This window comes from Orcinus orca, chromosome 19 (genome assembly GCF_937001465.1).
Source record: "Orcinus orca chromosome 19, mOrcOrc1.1, whole genome shotgun sequence".
Taxonomy (NCBI): domain Eukaryota; kingdom Metazoa; phylum Chordata; class Mammalia; order Artiodactyla; family Delphinidae; genus Orcinus; species Orcinus orca.
In genome coordinates this window covers 14,687,378-14,703,320 of record NC_064577.1, presented here as the reverse complement: position 1 = coordinate 14,703,320, position 15,943 = coordinate 14,687,378, and the positions used below count along the sequence as shown (strand labels likewise).

The following is a 15,943-nucleotide window of genomic DNA, read 5'->3' as shown; positions in this document are numbered from 1 at the left end:
GTGGGATTGCTGGGTCATATGGTAGTTCTAGTTTAGTTTTTTAAGGAACCTCCATACTGTTCTCCATAGTGGCTGTATCAATTTACATTCCCACCAACAGTGCAAGAGGGTTCCCTTTTCTCCACAGTCTCTCCAGCATTTATTGTTTGTAGATTTTTTTGATGATGGCCATTCTGACCAGTGTGAGGTGATACCTCATGGTGGTTTTGATTTGCACTTCTCTAATTATTAGTGATATTGAGCATTCTTTCACGTGTTTGTTGGCAATCTGTACATCTTCTTTGGAGAAATGTCTATTTAGGTCTTCTGCCCATTTTTGGATTAGGTTGTTTTTTTGATATTGAGTTGCATGAGCTGCTTGTAGATTTTGGAAATTAATCCTTTGTCAGTTGCTTCATTTGCAAATATTTGCTCCCATTCTGAGGGATGTTTATCGTTTTCGTCTTGTTTATGGTTTCCTTTGCTGTACAAAAGCTTTTAAGTTTAATTAGGTGCCATTTGTTTATTTTTGTTTTTATTTCCCTTTCTCTAGGAGGTGGATCAAAAAGGATCTTGCTGTGATGTATGTCATAGAGTATTCTGCCTATGTTTTTCTCTAAGAGTGTTATAGTGTCTGGCCTTACATTTAGGTATTTCATCCATTTTGAGTTTATTTTTGTAAATAAAAAAGTATTCTAATTTCAATCTTTTACATGTAGCTGTCCAGTTTTCCCAGCTCCACTTACTGAAGGGCTAGCTTTTCTCCACTGTATATTCTTGCCTCCTTTATCAAAGATAAGGTGACCTTATGTGCATGGTTTTATCTCTGGGCTTTCTATCCTGTTCCATTGATCAGTATTTTTGGTTTTGTGCCAGTACCATACTGTCTGGATTACTGTAGCTTTGTAGTATAGTCTGAAGTCAAGGAGCCTGATTCCTCCAGCTCCGTTTTTCTTTCTCAAGATTTCTTTGGCTATTTGGGGTCTTCTGTGTTTCCATACAAATTGTGAAATTTTTTGTTCTAGTTCTGTGAAAAATGCCATTGGTAGTTTGATAGGGATTGCACTGAATCTGTAGATTGCTTTGGGTAGTATAGTCATTTTCACAATGTGCATTCTTGCAATCCAAGAACATGGTATATCTCTCCATCTGTTTGTATCACCTTTAATTTCTTTCATCAGTGTCTTATAGTTTTCTGCATACAGGTCTTTTGTCTCCTTAGGTGGTTTACTCCTAGGTATTTTATTCTTTTTGTTGCAATGGTAAATGAGAGTATTTCCTTAATTTCTCTTTCAGATTTTTCATCATTAGTGTATAGGAATGTGAGAGATTTCTGTGCATTAATTTTGTATCCTGCTACTTTACCAACTTCATTGATTAGCTCTAGTGGTTTTCTGGTAGCATCTTTAGGATTCTCTATGTATCGTATCATGTAATCTGCAAATGTCATATATGCTTTTAACCTATTCTTTTCTCAAATTTCTTGAAATGTATGCATCCCACTAGTTTTCTGGGGTTTTGTGGTAAAATACACATAATATAAAATTTACCTTTAGTGACATTTAGTACATTCACAGTGTTGCACAACCTTCATCATCATGTAGTTCCAGAAAGTTTTCATCACCCCAAAAGCAAGCTCTGCACTTATTAAACAATCTCTTACCAGTCCCCTCTCCTCCCAGGCCCTAGTAACCACTGAGCTGCTTTCTGTCTGCGTGGATTTGCCTCTTCTGGATATTTAATATAAAGGGAATCATTCAATAAGAGGGGACTAGGTAATTCCCTGGTGGTCCAGTGGTTAGGGCTCAGCACTTTCATTGCAGTGGCCCAGGTACAGTACTTGGTCAGGGAACTAAGATCCCACAAGCCACGTGGTATGGCCAAAAGGAAAAAAAAAAAAAAAAAAAAATATATATATATATATATATATATATATATATATATGGACCAAAAATTCAATGGCATAAAATGTAGGTTAATGGAAATCAGTATTTTTTTCAATCTATATTGCCACTATACTGTATTGTCATATACTGTACAATACTGACTGTGCACTGAAATAAGAAAGTCCCAAATGATTAAGGCTTTCACCTATTACTGTATCCTTCCTCCAATAAAAGGTAATAAAGTTAGCCATCCCTCTCCAAATGGGGTTGGCCAGAGGATGAGACAACCCAAACACCAATTGTGTTTTTTCCAAATTCATGTTATTGTCTAATGTGGTATTTTAGGACACACACACACACACACACACACACACACACACACACACACACAGCTTGAATTAAAATCCAAGGATTGCTACACTTGTAGTTGTAGACCATACCATCTTCTCTAGCTACTTTAAGTAGGGAGGAATTTATTAAATGGTATTTAGTAACTTAGAAAATCTTTGGAAAGGCTGATAGAACAGGCTTCAGGTTAAGTTCAGGAACAATTATGGGTGAGAAACAGAGCAGAAGAAATTACCTCTGCCGTGTTTCGAAAGCTGTTTACCTTTGTTTTTCTCTGTAAAATGTATGACCCACACTTTCCTCTTAACTTTGTTTCAAATCAAAGTGTCACTTGGGTGCATCTGATTGGTGGAAATTCAGTTAAGTTGCTTGCTGTTATCATGGTTGATTTTACATTATTATCCCTTTAAATCCAGCACATTCTTATCAGCTACTTGGGGATCAACACAGAAAGCCACCACAGAGGCTTGCACTTGCCTCTAGAACTTCCCGGGGCTCACGAATGATCTTAGGCTTCTTCTTACGGACTCCAGACCTTTCTTTTGTTGGCTCCCATCATGGCTGATCTCAATGGCTTCATACATTGACTCTCCCTCTCTGTCCAGCTCTGTTTGAATCGGCGACCTTATTTTAAACTGCCTCGTTGAGTCTTAGGACACAGTTTCCAGGGATTGTGGCTCAGTTCCATGCACCAAAACTCTGGGAAAGTTTCCTCCATCATCCAGGACACACCCAGGACTTTGAAATACTTCTCCAGACAGCCCTACACTATCCTCAACCCCTCTAACAGGGGGAGGAGGAGACACTGTACTATTATTGTTGTTGTTATTAATAAGAGAGAGTGTGCTAGCATAGGAAAGCTCCCAAATAAAGAGAATAGTGTCCCCTGGATTTGTGCAACATGAAGATACTGACACAGTATCCACTGGTGGGAAAGAGAAAGAACTCGAAAGGAAGCAAGTGGTTATAACAGAAAGAAGGTCGGGGGAACCTGAGATCATACACGGAGACCAACACAGTAGCTTTAAGGGTTTTGAGGGCCCTAACACACTTCTCTTGCAAGCCACGGTCCTTGCAACGAATATCTAGGTGTGGGCGGGGAGGGAGGAAGATCATGAGACCCGCATGCTCTCAGTATTGTACCTGGAAGCACCTTGTTCCTCTTTATCATTTTCTATTTCATGTACCGTTTAGCACACCACGTTCATGCTTACGCCTGTGATCTTTTGAAGATCTAAGCTCATGAATCTGTAAAGTTCAAAGAATCTCATTTAATGTTTTCTCCACATTGTGGGTGATTTGTTTTCCACTTGATAGTAAAGATTTTGTTTTTAAAAATAAGAAAAAATGTCTTTGATATCCTAACTTTGAGATTTCCTTCCAAATACATTTTCACGTGTGCAAGTATGTTTATACATGTCAGATTATGTGACTTTGAAGTGTTTTGTGTTTGTGGGTCCCAATGTGTGCACTCATTCATGTATGTGTGTATACACATACATGTACTTTATGAACTGTTGCTATGAAGTAATGACATTGGTTTTTGTAACATGAATGCTGAAATGACAAAAGGAGCGAACATCTAGGGCAGTGAATCTCAACAGGGGGCAATTCTGCTCCCTGGTGCGTGTGGGAGGGGCATTTAGCACTGTCCGCAGACATTTCTGGCTACCAAAAATGGGGTTAGGGTGCTCCTGGCATCTAGTATACAGAGGCCAGGGATGTTGCTAAATATCCTACAGTGCACGGGGCAGCCCCCTGACCCCTGCCCACGACAAAGAGCTATTTGTCCTAAAGTGTCCATAGTGCCAAGGTTGAGAAACTCCGTTCTAGACACATAGTACTGAACAAAAGTTTACCGGGCACCTATAATATTCAAGACTCTGTTTTAGCCTTGGTTCAGAAATAAGCATAATGTAAACATCTATTGGTACGCCCCCCATGTATTTAGTAAGGGAGTGTATCAGGCAGGGTCTCAACTGGAAACACTTGGTACGCACAGATTAAGATAAGTTGAAGAACTAGTTACAAAGGAACGAATATAGGGAGAGCATAAGGGAGAGTGTGGTGGCCTGGGCTAGTAGCCACCAAGGTGTTATCCTCCGTGGGACCTACAGAGCTAAGGTGTGGAGTGGATACTGGAACCTGGAAGGGGATGGAGTCTTCTGGTGCAGCCACCTTGAAGGGAGCGAGCTTCAGTTGAGAGAGTTAACCTTGAGGTGACCTCCAAGGGAAAGAACTAGGGGACCAATTACCCCCACCTCCCTCCCACCTACGCTAAGGGCCCCCCATGGGCCAACAGAAGCCAGAGAACAAGCCAGAGAACAAGCTGGGCTTACAGCTCAGCCCAACCAGAAGCCGGATGGAGAACAGTGAGGGAGGGGGGCGGGCACCAGGGAACATGAAGGTGAACGAAGGTATCTGGGCAAGGACTTACTTTGTAAAGGACTCTCACTGAAAGCAGATACTGGTAAGAGCCACCAAATCAAGGGCTCTCAGCTTTCGGAGGCGTGAGGGGTTCTTTCTAGCTTGGATGAGCTCAGGGAGGCCTCAGTAAAGGATGCGGCATTTGAAAGACGGCCTTGGGAAGTGACTAGAGTAACCAGCATGCCAGCCTTTTCCCACTTTGAAAGGGCACCTTCGTCTCGTACACGCAGGGGAGGGGGGGGGGCTTCGGCTGCAGGCCTCGCCAGCCTCCTCTCCTGCCCACGGATCCCAGCCCTGCCGCTGCTCCTAGAACATGCTGCTGGAAAGCATCTCCCAGCTAGGACACTTCTCCCTGGGCCTGGCCACGCTCACAAGGGGGACTGGGCAGGCCCTGCTTCTCTCCATTAGCCTGTTTCTTTGTTCTTCGTAACACCACTATTTTACACATATATAAGCATATATGTGTATATACTACTTTCATATATATGTGTATGTGTGTATATATACATCAACTGTTACGTAGGATTGCAGTACCCAAAGGACATTTACATAACAGAGGAGCACAGATATTTAAAACCTTAATATGCCTTTCACCCTAGTACAAGGGAAAAACGCTCACCAAATGAAACCCACACAGGGAACGCCCTCCTGTGCTCCCCCAGCTCCTAGCCATGCTCTCCCGTTTGGGGGTCTGTTCCTCGTTGTGGATCCTCTTCTACTCTCCCTCCTATGAGTATTTTTAAAAATATATTTATTTTATTTTATTTATTTGGCTGCACCGGGTCTTAGCTGCGGCACGCAGGACCTTTTTAGTTGCGGCATGCATGTGGGATCTAGTCCACTGACCAGGGATTGAACCCGGCTCCCCTTCACTGGGAGCAAGAAGCCGTAACCGTGGGACCACCAGGGGCCACTCCTCTTCCCCTAGCGGCCTCTGTACGTAGTGAGTTGCTGACCATCCTCTTTGTTCTATTGATAACTCATTGGAAAGCCGTGGGGTTTCTTTCCAATTCGGCCTCCACCATGGGCACATCTGCCTTTCCCAAGGATAAATATTAATTATCAGAGATATTACACTCTAAACCCAGAAGGTGGAAGAGAAGTATTTTTCTTACATCCCCAATGCTTTCAAAGCTGCCTCTCTACGTGTAATGAACACCTCGTATCATTTACTTTTGAACAGTGTAAGCGCGCCCACCCCTTCAAACTAGGACCCCCTAGAGCCTGCTGGAAATAAGAAGTGGGCCCATTTTCCAGCTTTATGCCTCTTAAGAACTGCCCTCATGACTACACTAAGACCTAACAGGGGCTTTGTAATTAGTTCTTAATTACAAGGTGAGATTAAATTCCTAGCCAGCCAAGAGCATTCTCTTCCCCAGACTCTGAATGGAGAGAAAAAGGATGGTTTTGTTTTTCTAGTAACATAAGATTTTACACTGAGAGATGAGAGCTGGAGCATGAGGTCTGATATTCAAGGTGGAAAGAACATCGTAAGCACAGAGGTTGGAAATAATGCACATAACCTATTGTTTAAATGAACATTGTTTAGAAATGTGAAAGCAATGAACTGTGGGTGTATACCTAGCAGGCACCAGATTATAGGTGATGTTTAATTATTTCCTTTAAAGATTGATTTTGTATTTTTAAAAATTACATGCTGCTGATTTAGAGAAGGATATTAACTCACTGGAATAGAATCACAAAAATCCATTTGTTTTTTCAGTTTCTGCTGCTACTTGGGTTAACTCCTTTCCCCCCCCCCACCCCACTTGATAGCAGATTCCCTTCATGGCATCATAGTTGAATTCCATAACTTTTTGGTCCCTTTGGGTTATTCTGTCAGTCTGGTTTCCTTTCTCAGACTCTGTGTTGTTTTTGAAATTGTTAATTTCACGGTCATTCCAAAGTCCTCTTCCACCATCCCCCAGCTCTTCCCCCAACTACAGGGGCCAAAGTCAACAACAGCAGCTCAGAACAGGGAGGGTGGTACACACCAAGCTGCTGTTGGGGCCCTGGGGAGGGAGAGGGTTGGAGCATCTCCTTCCTGGCTGTCCAGTGGGAAGCTTGCTTCTTTCTGTTGGCTGCTGTTTCCTCTCTAACACTCAGTAGCCAGAAGCCATTGGTTCTGCCTGAATGTCAAGTTTCCAAAGGAATGTTGGTTACTTGAGGGAGGGTACCTGTTGGTGTTTCAGGGAGCCCTAGGCAGCCCTGCCCCCTGCACGTTTCCCTGGGTTCAACTCCTAGTTGTGATGTGTCCCTCATCTTCCTCCCAGTAGCCACTCCAGACTGTCTAGCCATCCCATCTTGTCTATGGGGCCGCCATACCAGGTTTCAAGCTGTCTGGAGCTCTATCCTTCACGCCTGGTCAGGAAACACACAGGTTTGCCACGTGAAATGAGGAGGGTCACTGGTTCCCTACTGGCATATACCCTTCTGCCCTCTGTAGCGCTGGCAGGAGGCATCTTCTTGTCCCCTTTTGACCAAGATGATCTCCAGTCCCCAACTTAGTGGAGGGAAAGAAGGCTCAGGCACTTTCCTGAACCCCCTGGATTCTCCTAGTTGTTCTCCCTCTTAGCGTTGTGGAGAACAGGCTAGAGCCCATTTTCACGAACTGACACTCCTTCAAAATGCCACCTCCTCTCCCTGTCGCCTCCTTTCCTGTTGCCGTTGTGTGTGAGGAGTGGGTGGGTGGTACTCTCTTTACTGAATGGCATCCTTCTACACGCCCTGAAGGAATGGGGCTGAACACAGAGCCGGTGGTCCTAGCAAGTGAGAAGGTGGGGTACCTCGTAACAGCTGTTTTCAGCCATGGACCTGAGTAGCCAATTGCAATAGGTGGCAACTGACAACACCGTGTTACTGTTATGACCACCCTTCAGAGATACGCGTATCCCCTCCCACAATTTGGTTCGGATGTCAGAACTGATGATGCCACACATTCACCAAGAAGGTATGAAAAGTTTTATTACTTAGGGGTTTGAGGTCTCTGGGGGAGAGCAGAGCGGTACGCTTAAGTAGACCCCAAATAACTTCAGAGATGGAGGAAGGGCGCCAGGCCTGGGTTTTTAGGGCAGTTAAGGAATGGGGCCAGGGTGAGAGTTCTCAGGCAGGGGCTGGGGCTAGCTGGGTTTCACTCTCCTGCTGGCGCCAAGGAGGCTTTCTTATCAGTTTCCCCAGATGTGGGGTACAAGGGGTAGAGGGAGGGGTGGAGTTTACAAATTGTCAGTTGTTGAACATAAAAAACGGGGCCCACAAGCACGTGAAAAGATGCTCAACATCACTAATTATTAGAGAAATGAAATCAAAACCACAGTGAGGTATCACTTCACTCTGGTCAGAATGGCCATCATCAAAAAGTCTATGAATAATAAATGCTGGAGAGGGTGTGGAGAAAAGGGAACCCTCCTCCACTGTTGGTGGGAATGTAAATTGGTGCAGCCACTAAGGAGAACAGTATGGAGGTTCCTCAAAAAACTAAAAACAGAGTTGCCATATGATTCAGCAATCCCACACCTGGGCATATATCCAGACAAAACTCTAATTCGAAAAGATACATGCATCCCAATGTTCATGGAAGCACTATTTACAATAGCCAAGACATGGAAGTGACCTAACTGTCCATCGACAGATGAATGGATAAAGAAGATGTGGTATATATCCACAATGAAGTACTACTCAGCCATAAAAAAAGAATGAAATACTGCCATTTGCAGCAACATGGGTGGACCTAGAGATTATCATACTAATAAGTGAAGTAAGTCAGACAGAGAAAGACAAATAACATATGATATCGCTTATGTGTGGAATCTAAAATATGATACAAATGAACTTATCTACAAAACAGAAACAGACTCACAGACATAGAAAATAATCTTATGGTTACCAACGAGAAAAGGGGGGAGGGATAAATTAGGAGTTTGGGATTAACTCATACACACTACTATATATAAAATAGATAAACAACAAGGACCTACTATATAGCACAGGGAACTATATTCAATATATTGTAATAAACTGTAATAGAAAATAATCTGAAAAATAATATATATATATATATATATACACACACACACATATATATATGAATCACTTTGGGGGAATTCCCTGGTGGTCCAGTGGTTAAGACTCTGAGCTTCCAATGCTGGGGGCCCAGCTTTAATACCTGGTCATGGAACTAGGATCCCACAAGATGCACCGCGCGGCCAAAAAAAAAACAAACCAAAAACGGAATCACTTTGCTGTATGCCTGCAACTAACGAAATATTGTACATCAACTATACTTCAATTAAAGACGTTTAAAAAGAATGGGGCCAGATTCTTTCTTACAGTTACGTAGACATTAGAAAAAACTCAGACGGTACTGCTCTTCAAAGTCGTCGCTGCCGAAAGCTGGTCTGGTCCTCCAAGGAGCAGAAACCAAGACAGGATTAACTGTGCAAGGGTTTTTAGGAAAAATGCCTGCCAGGGAAAAAAACAGGGAGCAGACCAGACAAGCTGGAAGAGCCATCAGACTGTGACACAGAAGTCTGACCTTGAGTGAAGGACAGAAAGAGAGAAGGTTTGACGGAAATGTCCTAGGCTGCCATGTCATCTGCAAAAGGATCAGCAAAGTCTGGGGATGTTTCTGTGCTGAGGTTGGCCACCCCAGGAGTCCGCGCCAGTAAGGGGTCTGCCTTTGTGCCCCGGCTGCATGCGGGTCTGAGCTGGCAGGAGCCCTGGTCTTCGTGTGCACAGGTGGCTTCCCCGGCTCTGCAGCTGGGCCCCTGTCAATTGACCTTCCTATAGGTGGAAGCCTGGGAGGCAGCCTCATGGCCACCCCATACAGACACCTAGTCCAATGATTGTTTCATCGCTAAAATCATTTTGCAGCTCCTTTTCAGGGAGATGTCTTCACAGGATAGTATAGAAGCAATGAAAGGGCAGAGAGTTTCATAGCTTTTAAAAAGACCCTTTACTCTTGACCAAAACCAGCATCGGCCAGCTAGAGTACCCCTCTTAGTACTTATCGGTGTGGATTTGGCTATTACACACACACACACACACACACACACACACACACAGACTCTGCACTTAAATGATAAAAGTCATCATTAACGACATCCCAAGGAATACGCCACAGTATCTGAAGGCAGTATCTGAATTAAAAGGAACAATTCCAGACACCTTTGGAACAATGGTAACATGGTAAGAATAATTGTACTGCCTTCCAAGGTGACTTCACTGAGGTGGACCATTCTTAGCATATACAGGATTTGGGGGACAATAGTGAAAATTCAAAATAGCTCTGCTTTCTACCTTCATTTCTTCTCTGTGTGTGCTCGGACAGATGGGGATGTGCAGGAATTATTCACCATAAAGCTGATGGACTCTTCCAAAGCTCTGGGCTTAGTTTTGAATTTGTACTTTTATATTCTTTTTATTTTCAAGGGGATATTCCCAAATTTTATAACTTTTAGGATCCACAACGCCTTCACCCACGCCAGGAATGTGTGTTTGTGTGTGCACATCCTGGCTGTGTTTGTGTGTATTCCTATGGCTTCCTTCCCCCCATCCTCACACTTGGGTGCATATGGTTCTCCAGATGGGGTAATGTTCTCCTTCACACATGTTTTTAAATGTCTTTGGATTGTTTAACAAAAAAAGTTAAAGGGTAAAAGAGTAAACACCTGCTTAGACAAATCTCTGAACCAAAGTGAGGGACGGAGGAGGGACATTTTTCTTTCCCTGCCGGGGCTCAAGCTTCAAGTTTCCAATGTAGTCAAATTTGGGGGAAATGATCTTTCTTCAGACCACTAGAGGGCACCAGTGTGCAGACAATTGTCAGGTTTGGGAGGGGTGCCGAGCTCCACGGAACAAGAGGGAAGGTGACTCTCACATTCCCATAGCCACCGAGTCCCTCTCCTTTTCAAAACACCTCTTGCTACACTCAGGATGTTTCTTTCCGGATCTGAATCATCCGAGTATTTCCTCCTCGCCTACCCTTCTACGAGGCTACACACCCCCCTCCTCCAGATTCCTTGTTGTCGTGACCATCATCTCTGTGGATGAAGGTTGAAGGACCCCCAGGAGCATAGACCAGGGAGACCTACGGGTCCCGGAAAAAACACTGAAATTATTATCAGGAGACCTGGACTCAAGCCCCAGATCTGTCATTGGCTGTGTGATCTTGAGAAAATCACTTTACCTCTCTGAACCTCTGTGTGCTTATCTGCAAAATGGGAGGGAGAGTCCTCCAAAGTTCTTTGTGTTTCTGAGAAAAAGACTGGATACAGTTAAGCATCCTGCTTTGAAGGCAAAAGCCTCGTTCTTTCCTGTCATGCCGAAAACCTCTCCTTCTAAAATTCTAAAACCTGCTTCCTTAGTATTCTTTATCAACTCCTGATGAATAAAATTCCAAATTAAGGACTTCTTTGGGTTTCCAGGCCAACATATAAGGAACTTGGACTTCAATTCTTCCACCCACACAACAGGAGAAAATATGAACAAACTGAAAATCAACAACTCTTCTTAGATCAATCAGAAAACTGACATCCTAGGGCAAACTGCTACCCCCCCACCAAATGGAAGAGACAGACAGGTAGACAAAGAATCACACCTTACTGGAGCTGAAGATCAGGAGAAGAAAACTCTGCAGGAACCAGTACTGGGTTCCTTTTACCTAGTTTATCACGTCAAACTTGCAACAAAAAAATGACAAAGCATACTAAGAGACTTAAATGGAACAAAACAAAAAATGACACGGGTTGAAGAGACAGGGCAAACATCAGAACCAAACTCAAATGTGGCAGAGATGTTGGAATTAGCAGACTGGGAATTTAAAATGACTATGATTCGTATTCCAAGGGCTCTAATGGAAAAAGTAGACAACATGCAAGAACAGATTGGCAGATTGGGAATGGAAGCAGTGAGATGGAAACTCCAAGAAAGAATCAAAAGGGAAGGCTAGAGATCAAAACACCATGACAGGAATGAAGAACGCCTTTGATGGACTCATCAATAAACTGGACTCGGCCGAGGAAAGAATCAATGAGCTTGAAGGCATCAATAGAAACTTCAAAAACGGACGTTCAAAGAGGAAAAAGAATGAAAAAGATAGAACAAAATACCGAAGGGCTGTAGGACAGTAACAGAAGGTGTTATGTACGTGTATTAGGATTACCAAATTAAAGACTTCCTCTCTCATCTATTCATAACCACATCACTTACATAGCCACGTCACTCTACCCTGCAAAACCCAGAGCTGAACTAAGAAACCATGTTTTTGCTTGTAACTCCTAACATTGCCATACCTTATTAAATTATCTCTGTTTAAACAATGAAAGACTTCCCGAGGGATGTGTGAGAATTTGAGGCAGCGGAAAGGGGCTTACCTGGTTTCTCTATCACCTCTTTGGACTCATTAAACTGGGCTTGAAGTGACTTCCGTCTTCTCCCATCTTCTGCCCGAATCTCCTACTCCTCAAAAGACAGCTCGTTCAAACCACTGGACTGTGACCAGGGGACTGGACTGGTCACTGGATTGTGACCAGTGAGCTGATATTTCTTCATGGTATCAACTGGAAAGTCATATCCCGTTTCCAGTGGAGCTTTGTCTGGAGCTGGAGAAAAATTGGACCAGAGAGTTTGGAGTAGCATGTGGAGAGGTAACTTCCTTGCTGTCACTTCAAGGTCACAGGCTTGAGGTCTGCTGACTATACTGATTTCTCCTGTTCATCACTTTCTCTTTATTTTAATCACCTTCATTATAAATGTCCTCATAAAAGGCCTGCCACCTTCCATCCTCGTTGCTACCCTCCCCCAGTCCCATCTGCATCCTACTTAGGATTCTTCAGTAGCATTCTTCTTGAGAGGGACATTCAAAGCCATCTATGACCTAGTGAGTGGATCTCTCGTTGCACCCCCCTGACCTTCTCCTTTCTCACTAGCCACCATGTTCGTGCAACACTGAGCTGTTTGTAGTTATCACAACCCAAGGCATTTTACTTCCTTGTCCTTACGTATGCTGCTCCCTCTGCTAGAAAGATTTCTCCCCACTCTTGGACTACATGCTCTAAGATTCAGCTCAAGTGCCCCCTCCACCAGGAAGTCTTCCCTGAGAAGCCAGTCCAGGTTTCATGCCTCTCCTAGTTTCTCCCCCATAACACAGGCAGACCTCTGCTATGCCACTTCCCTGGAGTACCATCGCTTTCCTAGTCACCTTCAAGTGCCTGGGGGGCAAGAATTGTGTCCCTTTCTCTAAGCTTATTATCTAGTACAATATATGGAACACGGTTTGTTACATGAATAAAAGTATGAAATAGTTGACAGAATGTAAAACTCTCAAAAATATGTTGTGAAAAGAAGGTGAATGTGGATCATGAGGGAGAAGAAAAGAAAAAGAAGAAAAGCAAAGCAGAAAAGAAAGTAGGCAGGAAAGTTCTATGTACTGTTTTAAACATAATAATTGGAGGAATTAACATTTCAGTCCTGGTTCAGACTGTTAAGGAAATACAGTTTAAGAAATGCCTTTTGAAATGCATTTTTGAAAAATCTTAAAAATAAGAATCAGTAGAGCTTAAAACGAAATACGTCTTTCAAAACGCTAAATCCACTTGTCAAGCCAGAAAGCAAAGAAAACATAAAAAGGTGGAAAGCACAGAAAAAGATGACAGAACAAAGATCAAACATAGGAGTTGTATCAATAAAAGCAAATGGATCAAGCTTTTCTATTAAAAGACAAAACCAATGGGGTCAAAACCCCAAACCTGAGTATGTACTGTCTACAATTTACATACCTAAAATAAAATGATCCAAACAGACTAAGATAAAAGCATGGGAAAAGACATGGCTGAAATATTAAAAAGGAAAAATATGGAAAATGGAAGTTACCATATTAATAGAAGACAAAGTAAAAAAATCTAAGATAAAAGACATTATGGGAGACAAAGTTTTTTGTTTTACTTTTTAATTAATTTAATGTTTTAATCAAAAGAAGTTAAGCATGGGCACAGTCTAAATTTTTTTTTTACTTCCAAAAGGATATAACAAATATGTCAGGTCCTTATCCCTCATCCCCATCCAACATTCTAAAGGCAACATTTTTCAGTTCTTTTGGTTGTTTCTTATATGTAAGAAACGTGTTAAAATTAATGGACATAAACAGACCTCAGTTGATCAATGATATTAGCTTCTTATATTGCCAGCAAAGGATTTTTTTATACCCATTTTACTCTGCTCTCATTCTTCTGTTGTAGTTATATCACAGTTTGCAGGTTTGTCCATATCCACTATTGTATCAGTTAGGAATGTGCTTGGCTGTAAGTAACAGAAAACACACCTAGCAATGGCTTTCAGGCAGTCAAAAGCTGATGTGGTGGTTTTAAGATGTCCTTAGGGACCCAGGCTTTTAAAATTTTTCTGTTCTCCCATTTTAGGCTCATAGTTTTTGTCCTCATGGTCACAAGACAGCTGCTACACCTCCAATGTTGCACCCATGTTTCAGGGAGGGGAAAAAAAAGGAAGGAAGAAGGGAAGCCAGAGGAGAAAAAAAAGAAAAAGTTTCCTAGGAACACTTAGCTCATGTCTCATTAGCAGGCTCTGTGTCACACACCTCCAACTGCAAGGTAATCTAACATTGCAAGAGTTTTTAGATAGGCACATTGCTGCCTGAACAAAATTGAGGTTTGGAATCAAGGAAGAAAGGAGTGTAGACACTGGCAAGGTAACCAACAGTGTGTATCACCGGTGTTTTTATTATTATCTCTATGTAAATAGTGCTAATGGCTTAACCAGTAATTGTCATAAGTATTTTCTTTCTTGTACATCCTTTTGTTTTGCCTGGAGTCAGAGCTTGCCTCATTATTTTTCATTTGCTTAAGGTTGTTTTTTCCCTTCAACTTGTGGCTAACTTTTCCCATAAATACCAAAAGCTCTGTAAGATATCTCTCAACATTATCTTCATGTGCTTACAGCCATCAGATAATCTATCATTTCGAACCTCTTTCAGGAGACATCACTACTTGAGACCTCCATCCTTCTGCTCCATCTCTAGGTTTGAAGCCACACTGTCAGCTGGGACATCCTTCCATCCCCTTTCCCCACTTTTCTGAGTCCTTGGTCTTTCATTTTCTTGAATTACTATCTAATTTTGTTGGAGTATATCCCTTAGTTGCTTTCTGGAAGGAAAAAAAGAGAAAAAGACGTATGCTAGTTTATATATATATTGTTTTAGACTTTTGCATTCCTATCCTGACACTTAATTGCAAATCTTGCCAATCTAGAATTCTAGGTTGGATTTCGTTTCTCTCCAATTTTTAAAGTCTTTGCCGCATTGCTCTTTTGAAGTCCAGTGCCATTCTGATCACTGATTTTTGCTTGTGCCCTGTTTCCCACCCCACCTTTCATGTTTTTAGGTTCTTCTCTTTATCTCAGTATTCTGAAATTTCGCTATTGTGTGTATTGATGTATTTTATCACCCACTGTGCTGAGCATCTGGTAGGAAGTAATCTGGAACCGTTTATCCTTCAGTTCTGGGACGGTTAGTTTTATTGTTCCTTTAATAATATCTTCCCCTACATTTTCTTGATTTTTGTTTTCAGAAATTGTGACAAAATTAGGAATTGGATTCTTTCCTTTTGTCTATTTCTTTATAATTTTAATCTAAGTTCCTGAAGAATTTTCTGCTTTGTTTTCCAAACGCTACTGAACTTTTCGTCATGGTTTTCACATTTTTAATTTCCAAAGGCTGCTTCTTCTTCACTGATCCCTGCTCCTGTCCCCTTTATAAACAGGTTTGTTTCATAGATGCACAATATTTTACTATTTCTGAGGATACTAATTACAGTTTCTTTAAAGTTTAAAGAAATTAAACTTTAAAACTCTGCATTATTTTCACTTCTGCTGATTTTGTTTTGATCCCTCTCTTTTGTATCAGGAGCCGTCTTCGGAGGTCTCATGATTCTCTGCTGTTCATATTTAAGAGTGAAGCACTGAAAAACTAATTGAAACCTACATCCATGGAAGTTATTGATTTCACTGTATGGGAAACAAGAGGCCACCTAGCTTTTCCTTTGGGAATCGAATGCCAATGTGGGTAGGTCTTTTCTTTGGCTGTGTGTAGAAGGATTTGGTTTCTCCAGTCTCCCTCCCAGAATTCTGTGGCTGATAGGAAATGTTCTCATCATTCTATGAACAGACTTTGAAACCTTATTCCCCTATGTTCGGACCACCATCTCACCTGGCCCTACTCTATGGTCAATGTATCTGAGTTTAAAGGCTCTCAGGTGCAATTTTTGAAAAAGTATTTTTCTCTTGCTTTATACTGG

At 42.1% G+C, this 15,943-nt stretch overlaps 1 protein-coding gene across 1 annotated transcript in view; it reads right to left on the bottom strand.

Annotated features, from left to right (window-relative positions):
- The window catches only part of ADPRM (ADP-ribose/CDP-alcohol diphosphatase, manganese dependent), a 379,713-nt gene that overhangs the window by 49,279 nt on the left and 314,491 nt on the right, over positions 1-15,943 (bottom strand). The window contains exon 9 of the transcript XR_007473556.1: positions 12,011-12,238. The gene's annotated coding sequence lies outside the window, so the exon portion shown is untranslated. The remainder of the gene's footprint in view (positions 1-12,010; positions 12,239-15,943) is intronic.